Consider the following 8,774-nt stretch of genomic DNA (forward strand, 5'->3'; position numbering starts at 1 on the left):
GACAACGTCACCGGTTCGGTGGTGGCAGCGTCATGGTGTGGGGCGGCATCTCTATCGACCACAGGACCCCCCTCTATGTGGTGGATGGCAATGATGACAATGCCAGACCCCACCGCGCCAGGGTGGTAACGGACTTTCTCAGACAACAAGGTATCGCCAGGATGGATTGGCCAGCATATTCGCCTGACTTGGCCCCAATAGAGAACGCCTGGGACGAATCGGGCAGGAGAGTTCGGGATAACCATACCGGTTCGGTGGTGGAAGCGTCATGGTGTGGGGCGGCATCTCTATCCACCACAGGACCCCCCTCTATGTGGTGGATGGCAATCTGAATGGAATCCGCTATCTGAATGAGATTATCCGGCCGTTGGTTCTCCCAGGCCTTCAGCAGACTGGCGGCGGGGCAGTTCTGCAGGATGACAATGCCAGACCCCACCGCGCCAGGGTGGTAACGGACTTTAGGCAGGAGAGTTCGGGATAACCATGCCCCTCCGGCCAACCTTCATGATCTGGGTCAACTTCTTATGGCAGAGTGGCAGGCCATTCCCCAAGAGTTCTTCAGACGTCTGATCAACAGCATGAGGCAACGATGTGTCGAGTGTATTCGCGCCAGGGGTGGATTCACACACTATTAAACGAATGTTCTAATGTGTAAAATCCATGTTTGACAACCTTCAACTTTGACAGCATGTCATGTGACTTTCTTGTATACAGTGACGTTTATTTGTGGGTTTTTGTAAATATGGAACAATAAATTAAATTTTTGGTGTAGTTTACATCATCAATCTAATACACTCTGAAACTTATTTGGTTATAAATTTTTGACCCTTAAATTCTTTTGAGTAGTATATATATATATATATAATGCATGTTACTGTAAACCTATGCCTAAACGTGGCAACCCTCGCTGAATATTGTAGATGTTATTTAAATGTCAAACACCCTCCCTGAAATAAAACAATCATGCATCCGTCCCTGTAATGCATACAGTTCTCGGATAAGCAGAGATGTGCAGAGACGCATATACGGAACCTTGAATACTCGACCGATCTACATAGAATGTGATTGTTACGGATTGTGGACAAACGTAATTTGCGCCGTACGGCCGTTTTCCCAATGTGCGCGGGTTTAGGCCACCGCGAACACTGCTATTGTTAACTACAGATGGACGTGCCTGAACCTCTTTTGGATATAGGCACGTAAATAAAGTAACAGTAACAGTTAACTACTTAATCTTCTTTTTCTTTTTTTAAACGCATGCATACCCATTCCGCTCCCCAAAACCGACATGTGAAACGGCCCATAAGGCGACACCACACGATACGATAGATAGATAACTAGTTTAACTTGATCATATGTTATACCACCAGGGTTTCGAACACGCCGATCCAGAGTCCGACCTCTGATAACATCGGTGGCCTCACTCGGGTGTGTGTGTGTGGTGTGGTGTGGTGTGGGGTGGGGGAGGGGGGATGGGGGGGGGGGGCTAGAGTTGAAAATGGGCAGAATTTTGAAAACAATTAGTAAAAAACTTAATAGAATTAAAAAATAAATAAATAATAAGTTACAAGCCAAAAATAAATAAGAGAAAGAAGGGAGGATCGGACTAATTAAAAATATTAACAAAAGAAATTTCGACATAAAATTTTGAACGAAGGTCTAAATGTTTAAAGTCCGATCTATATTTCCACGTGAGTGACCTCGTTAAGGCCGTTAGGGTGCACAGCTTGCAGGGACGAGATGGGTTGCATCCCGTCAAGAAAACCCCTAGATCGAGTCATTAGACGTTGAAGGTGTAGTGCTGTGCTGAAATACAGATCTTCAGAAGCCGAGAGAGAGAGAGAGAGAGAGAGAGAGAGAGAGAGAGAGAGAGAGAGAGAGAGAGTGAGAGTGTGTGAGTATCGACTAGGGTATAGTCCAGTTGTCATGGGCCGCTATAGTGGTGCGGACGGGCCCGACTCCCGAGGATACGAGATGGTATCGATATAAAACAAAGTAAAGTCTGGAAAAAGAGTAGTAGGGGCCGACCCCGCTTACTATTTCTTCGTATGTCAATCTTCCACTGCTACTAGGACAGGCTCAGACATGTAGAGACTAAACACGAACAACCATGGCGTTCTGTAGAATGGCTATCATACGAGTCACGGAGAAACAAGTCGACATAGTCAGCCAGAGAAATGACGTGGAGGCAAGGAATCTCGCTAAAAAGAATCCAACCTGGTGGCGCAGGCTGTCCAAACGATCAGTTAAAATGGCCGCATACATCCCAGTAAGAAACTCATTTCGCTGACAAAAAAAAAAGAATAATGGACGATTCCTAAGTCAAACACACGAAAGCACGTGCAGTATGCACAAGCGAAACAAACACGTCTTACCACGTTGAGCTCCAGACTGGGAATCACACGATACGAGTGCCTCATACGAGAATAGTGATTGTAAAAATACATTACGAGGCCTCGGATCGTGTGACGTAGCCTTTAGTCATTACACGGTTTGAACGTGCGCACTCACACCCGGACACGCAAATGTGACTTATTCACAAGTTAAGGAATAATAAGAAAATCTAAAATATTTTATTATGAAGATTTATTATTTTGATTTTTGTACAAATAAATATGTTCAAATATATTTCATTCAGTATATTTCAATTTTATTGTTCACATTTATTTCACATTAGTTTAATCCATCATCACATCATGTCTAACATACCTAATGGTTAATAGTGACACGTGCCAATAATAACACATTAAAACTCAAACCATATCTGTCCCATGTCAGGTCAAAGTCGATGCCAGAGATCGGACCTGGGACAACGTGCCTGAAACCTTTGGGGCATAGGGGCACATTAATAAGAGTTCCGAGTCGGAGTCAGACCATAGATGATTAGTGCAGCTATTTGTATGTTAAAACAGATACCGATACAGCAGGCCCATATCTGAATGTGGGGTAGGGGCATATCATCTAGCATCAAGAGAGCACATACCAGCTTTTAAAATATTTATTTATATGAGAGTAGGACAACAAAAACCTGTACATTTTCATTCTAAAGAGCCCCTCCCCAACCACCTGGTTCCTACGGCCTGTACAGAGATAACAAGTATCCAAAGAGTAGGCCAAGGGTAAAAAATGTGTATATTGCCATGCAATTCAAATGTGATATTTAACAATACATGATAAATCTATACATAAACTGTCAGCTCAATATGTTGAGATATTCCAAAGAAAATGTCTGCGGGAAAACAATTCTTATCGCCTAAGTTCAAGGGCCATAACTCTGTCAAAAATGGGTAATACGCCATTAAAGTCGAACTATACCAAAAAATTCTAAATAATATATCTTGAGACATTCTGGGGGAAAAACGTCCGGAAAACTATATGTGAGACAGACAAAACGGCAGAAAGACTGAGACGAAACCTATATTCCCCTAAGGTTGGGCAGGTAGGGGACTAATAAAAGGATACTGATACCAATCTTACCAAGTAGACCCTTGGACACAGCACCATAGAGCTAAATTAAAAAGCACCGCCAAATGAATACAACATGCTTCATAGGAAAAAAACCCATGTTTAATACATGTGGTATAACACGACAACTAGGGACAGGAAATTAAAGGTCTCCAATCTATTATGTTGTGTGAAATAATTAGCTTATACAAACTGCTGTAACTAATACTAGTAATAGCAGAGGCTGATCTAGGGGGAGCACCAGGGCCCGCCCCACCCCCAAATTTTGCGACTTATAATTTTATTATATATTAATTTTCTGGGGGGGTTTTCACGATCCCCCTCAAAGTTCCCTTGGCTCATGTTATTGGACCGCGCCACCCCCCCCCCCCCCCTGGATTTTCTGGACCCGCCATTGAATAGCTTTCTATAGGTCCATCTATCAGCTGCTTATCTGGTCAATGACTTACCACATACCTAAATGCACAAGTTGAGACAATAGGTGTACAGGCTCCCATTTTGTAGGGGTGTGTGGGGAGGCTGATTTTCCCCTAAATTAAACGAACATGCCAGAATCTGGATAACATTTGTTCATATTAGCACTGCTGCCAAACGGCTATATAGGGTGGCAAATAATTCAGTAAGCATTTTTACATGCATTATAATAGTATGAGTAGAACGACAGAATTACATGGTGAAAACGTTTCAGGCAAGCTCATTTTGCCCATCTGTCCCGAGTCAAGCCACTGGCATCCAGAGACAGGACTCGGGATAGACATGCTCGAAACCTTCGTGGTATAGGAGCATGTTAAAAACTTCAAGTCAAGTCAAGTCAAGTCATTTTGCCCAAATATCTCTTTATCTTTTTGCCTGAATTTGGGGATTTGCTCCAGCCCCTGTTGCAGACCCCCAACCGCCTGTCTCATACACTTATGGTTGAGACCATCATAGCTGCTGCCTTTGTCATGAACCTGTACTTCTTCTAAATCTCAACATGTGTTAATCTCTCACAGCTGAACATTATATTTCCTTTTCTTTTGATGTTCAGTATATTTAATGAATATCAAAACCACTTTTCTATTCAACTCTTATGTGGGTGGTATGCATTAAAACAAATATAGCAGGGTTTCTAGAAATCCACTAGCCATGGGATCAGTGATTTAAAAAATTTACTAGCCACGATTACAAATTCACTAGCCCTACTTAGTTAATGTAATTTTACTAATTAATAGTAATAATCAGATATGTCACCTAAAGAAGGAGATAGAACTTAAAAACACTAACATTTTGTGGTGGTGGTGGTGGTGGGTGGGGGAGGGGGGGGCGTGGATGGCAGGATATACATATTTACAAAAGAAGACTTAACCCCAGCATTTGACAATTTAGTTTTTCACTAGCCGTCGGGCATGGCAATAGTAGTTATTTATAAGCCCAACATTGAATATCACTAACCATGGGAGTGGGGCTACCATAATCTAGAAGCCCGGACTTATTTGTGTACCAAGAAAAATGTTCAGTTTTAAGACAGATCCACTTTAGAGAGGTTAAGGTCTGTACTGGTTTTTAAAAAGGGACTGTCCAGTTTTGAGGGAATTCTGATTGACAGAGGAACCGGTTTTGAGAGGTTTCACTGTATAAAAATCCCCCATGTTATTGTCAAGTAAAAAGAAAAGAAAGAAATGTTTTATTTAACGACACACTCAACACATTTTATTTACGGTTATATGGCATCAGACATATGGTAAAGGACCACACAGATTTTGAGAGAAAACCCGCTGTCGTCACTACATGGGCTACTCTTTCCGATTAGCAGCAAGGGATCTTTTATTTGCGCTTCCCTCAGGCAGGATAGCACAAACCATGGCCTTTGTCAAACCAGTTATGGATCACTGGTCGGTGCAAGTGGTTTACACCTACCCATTGAGCCTTGCGGAGCACTCTCTCAGGGTTTGGAGTCGGTATCTGGATTAAAAATCCCATGCCTCGACTGGGATCCGAACCCAGTACCTACCAGCCTGTAGACCAATGGCCTAACCACGACTCCACCGAGGCCGGTTTATTGTCAAGTATACCAATCATGTAGTGGAGAGCTACATCGTTATTCTATACAACACAGACTTCAGTCCCTATACTGAAACAGAGTCTGGGATTAATAAAAAGTCTTAAAACCAAAATTAAAATGCCAGATAGACTCAGATACAGATATAAAATTAGATACAGTATATCCGATTGCATTACATGATGAGTAATATTAAAAATATACCAATGATAATACATGTACATGTAAAATGTATATGAATAAATATTTAACAATAATAATGGAATAAATTAGAAACATCTAAAACAAAATACTCACTGATGGATTTCCTATCACATATTCATCAACAGCAGAAATTTTTTAAATATATGAACACACTTTTTGTCTTTAATAATCTCATTAACAAGCAATTGCGAAAACTAAAAAAAATGTTTACATAATAACCAGCTACAGATAGGCGTACAGGCTCCCATTTTAGTAGGGTGGAGTAGGCAGATTTTTGCCCGAATTAAACCAAAAAGCCCAAACCTGATTAAAAACATTTATTCATATCAGCACTGCTGCCAAACAGCTATAAAGGGTTGACAAACTATGCATTTTACTGTGAGTAGAATGATGGAAATACATGGTGAAAAGATTTAAGGCCAGTTCATTTTGCCCAAATTTTTCTATAATTTTTGCCTGAATTTGAGGATTTGCTCCAGCACTGGGGGTGCAGTTGCTCCCAGTGCCGCCGTCTCGTAAAAAAAAGAGTTTGTTTTATTTAACGATGCCACTAGAGCACATTGATTTTTTATCTTATCATTGGCTATTGGACATCAAACATATGGTCATTCTGACACTTTTTTAGAGGAAACACGCTGTCACCACATAGGCTACTCTTTTACGACAGGCAGCAAGGGATCTTTTATTTGTGTTTCCCACAGGCAGGATAGCACAAACCATGGCCTTTATTGAACCAGTTATGGATCACTGGTCGGTGCAAGTGGTTTACACCTACACATTGGAGCCTTGCGGAGCACTCACTCAGGGTTTGGAGTCGGTATCTGGATTAAAAATCCCATGCCTCGACTGGGATCCGAACCCAGTACCTACTAGCCTATAGACCGATGGCCTAACCTCAATGCCACCGAGGCCGGTCCGCCGTCTCGTATGCTTATGGACAGCAACAATATATTTATGGAAAATACCTATTATAAATCCGCATTTGGATATGTTATTTATTCAGGGTTTTATTGTGGTTGATGTTGTTCTTGTTGTTTATATAAAATTAGCACATTGTGAAACTGTGCTGTCACTAGGCTCCATCAATGTGCCTAGTAAGTGACTGAGTGTGAACTTGCTGTAACAGACTAGAATTCACAAAGACATTTCTTTGAATACTGGGCCTATTCACAAAACATCGTAAGTTTATGTCTGCGACAAGCAGTTATACCGGAGGCATACACATGTAAACTGTTTGGCATCTATTTCACGAAGAAAATTATATCATTACAGAAGATGGAGCATTTTAAGCACAAAAGAAAATGAAATATGTGTACTTATAACTGTATTTATTGTACAGTGAAACCCTTCTAAAATGGACACCCTTGGACCAAGATAAATGTCCGGTTTAAAGAGGGATCTGGTTTAGAGAAGTCAAGTTCTGTCTTGGTTTTCTAAAAGGGACTCTGTAAACTGTCTGGTTTTGAGGGAATTCCGGTTTACAGAGGGTCCGGTCTTGAGAGGTTTTACTATACTATAATAGTGATAAAAATTGTTGTTTAGTCGTAGATTTGGAGAAAACTTGAGTGTTTTCTCTTTTATAGATACATTACCTGTCCTCAAGATTCATCCCGCCCGGGCCTCCCCGCTTCCTGTTCTCCGTGCGATGCGCTCAGGGAAAAAGAAGGAAGTTACAGTCATGTGACCGGAACTAGAGAGCAGTATGCAGTAGAAGAATTTAGGCCATCCCATTGGCTGTTGGGATGTTCGGACCAGACCACTTGCGTGGGGGGGAGGTGCACTTGTTTGAGGACAGGTAATGTATCTATAAAAGAGAAAACACTCAAGTTTTCTCCATTTCTATAGACATTACCTGTCCTCAAACAAGTGCAGCATTCAACAGATGGTGGTGGGTGCCGAGATCCGTAGATGCTTGTGATAACTCCCCAACCGGAAAGAGGCTGACTAGTGGAAGAATAAGGCCAACCTTGGTAAGCCCTCATCCTAGGGATGCCCGTCACAGACCAATGCAGGTGATGTTAGTAACAACAACCAGAATGGTGGCATCCGTCAGCAGTGGCAGGTACGGCTCCTAGAACACATGGACCAGGAGGCGGAAGCCACATCTCATGCTGGTTCTGACAGGGTGGGAAGACGTAGCCACCAGGGATGCAGGTGTTAGGTAACCCTCACGTATTGAAGTGTTATAGTTTTTCAATAACAAGCGACAACTAATGAGGTGCATCCGTCAGAACATTGAACAAAACAAAACCCCCGAGTGTTTTTCTGTCTAGTACACCAAAGATCTGTTAGTTCAATACGACAACCAATAACCACATGCAGTGCAGGGTAAAGGTTATCGAGACAAAAGTTCCGGCACCAGTACGTGAACTGTGCAAAAGAACAAAAGTCTAAGCAATCCTCATCTGTCTATTCGATGGACATCTCGGTATGCAGCCCAGAATCAGACAGACATCAACGGCGACGAGGACGGCTTGTATTCAACAGAGTCTGTGCAGCAACAACCGGACCCAGATGATGGAACCCCTCAACGTCTTCTGTGGTGACATCCCTCAGATAATAGTTGGCGAAGATGGAGTCCGTAGCCCAGAACCAACCAGTGATAATGTGCTGAATGGGTGTGTTGCAGTGCAGGGACATCGTGGCAGCCAAGGCACGGAGTTCATGCGGATTAGAAGCAGACGGAGCAGGTAAACCCTCCTTCTGATAGGCGGTCAGGATAGAAGACCGGATCCAGGTGGCCACCGTGTTCTTGGTAAGGTCCCCTCAACCGACTCTGGTTACAGGAAAGGAAAAGTCTTTTGCGATGTTGTCGAAAAGATCTGGTCCTCTCGATGTACTGGTGCAGGGCTCTGACAGGGCACAACGCCAAGTCCTCAACGTCCGCCGGACCAACGATAGAGGAGAGGGCCTGCACAACATACGAACGAGGCGCTTGGTCTGGTAACTGATTCTTTGCAACAAAGTTCATGAGTAACCCCAAGTTGACTGCACGCCGATCTTGGTGAAAACGTACCAAGTCTACATCAAGAGCATGGAGTTCTGAGACACGGGCAGCCGTGGCAAA

The sequence above is a fragment of the Gigantopelta aegis genome, chromosome 9 (genome assembly GCF_016097555.1).
Source record: "Gigantopelta aegis isolate Gae_Host chromosome 9, Gae_host_genome, whole genome shotgun sequence".
In the NCBI taxonomy this organism is placed as follows: Eukaryota; Metazoa; Mollusca; class Gastropoda; order Neomphalida; family Peltospiridae; genus Gigantopelta; species Gigantopelta aegis.